This window comes from Nannospalax galili, unplaced genomic scaffold (assembly GCF_000622305.1).
Source record: "Nannospalax galili isolate Female #2095 unplaced genomic scaffold, S.galili_v1.0 scaffold323, whole genome shotgun sequence".
NCBI lineage: Eukaryota > Metazoa > Chordata > Mammalia > Rodentia > Spalacidae > Nannospalax > Nannospalax galili.
Genome location: NW_008350329.1, coordinates 1831734 through 1833292, shown reverse-complemented (window position 1 = coordinate 1833292; position 1559 = coordinate 1831734). Strand labels below are relative to the sequence as shown.

Genomic DNA, 1559 nt, shown 5'->3' with positions numbered 1-1559 from the left:
CCCCCCCCCACAGCCACCCCACCCCCACCGCCGTCAACTGCCCCCAACGGCTGCCACGTGGCTCTGTAGTCCTGAACCTCAGGGACATATGCTCACGCCTAGGCTCTCTTGGGAGGGGGGAGGAGGAGCAGTAGCAGGCCCTTGCAAATCCATGCCTGCGTCTCCACCCCGCGGGATATTTCTACTTCATTGGCATCCTTGAAGAGCCTCTGCGAAGAGTAAGGAAAAGATGGGTGTGCAAAACGTTTACTCAAAGCTCCTTTTCGGACAGCTAGGAAATGCTTGGAAAACTATCCTTCGAAATTATGGACATTTTTGTGATATCACTGTTCCTGTCTAGGACAAAGTCTTCCGGGCTGATACGGTGGCACTAGCAGCTTGCAATGATTTCTTTCACACCTAACTTGTAGGCCAAGCAGAGGATGAGAGCAAAAATGTGTTGGATCTGCATCATGTTCCAGTGACTGGCTTTATACCCCTTTTAGAATATGTTTACACAGCCACTCTGTCAATTAACAGAAAATATTGATGTTCTAGCTGCAGCTAGGTATATGCAGATATTTAGTGTTGCTAGCACCTGCTCAGAATTCATGAAATCAAGTACTTTGTGGAATACAGCCAATAACCAACCAGAAAAAGGCCTAGAAGCTGGACAAGGAAGTAATTCTAACTGTAATATTATTTCTGGAGATGGAAGCTTTCTCCTGCGTCTTCACATTGCAATGGAAAGAACCATTCCTGTCTGCTGAGAATCCCGGAGAAAACACAAAAGCTACATTGTCATGTCTCCTGAGACTCTTGTGACTGTAGCACACAAGTTCACCCCAGGTGTTAAATTCTTCAGTTCCTATGCAGAGACTAGAAATCAGCCAGCTGACTCTTCTTTAACTTTTCCCTGGACTTTCCCTTTTGGAATTGATCCAAGGATTCAGCCTGAAGGAGCTAAGCAGACAGAAAATACTGGAACTTTAGAATTGCCTGGCCCATCTGAGAAAGAATGGCAGATTATGTGATCTGTGAGAGAACAAAAACTACCTTGTCTCTGGATACCAAAGAAGATATCCGGGTCAAAGTAGAAAGTTTAAGTGATGAGGAGGTCCATGAGGAAGTGTCCCAGACTGTCAGTGCATCTCAGAGCTCACTGAGTGATCAACAGACAGTGTCAGGAAGTGAACAAGTCCAAGACCTTCTGATTAGTCCCAGACTTCCTCTATAGGCTCCATAGATGGAGCTACAGAGGGGTGCCAACACTTCAAAGTACTTCTAGTGCCAATCAATGCTCATGCAGATGATGATGACAAATTGGAAAATGTTCAGTATCCCTGCCAACTCTACATTGCTCCTTCTACCAGCAGCACAGAATGAGCAAGTCCAAATGGTGCAGACAGACCTTTTCAGTAACCAACCTATGGGGTGTGATTCACCCATATTCAGAATCTGAAATAGCACATACTTATCCACTCAGGAATTAAACCATTTCAGTGTGACCACTGTGGGAAAAAGTTTACCAGGGCTTATTGCTAAAGATGTATCACCTAAAGCACGAAGTAGTTTCTTAG

At 45.2% G+C, this 1559-nt stretch overlaps 1 pseudogene; it reads left to right on the top strand.

Moving 5' to 3' along the window:
• LOC103745628 overlaps positions 1 to 1559 on the top strand; it is a 2443-nt pseudogene extending 884 nt beyond the window's left edge.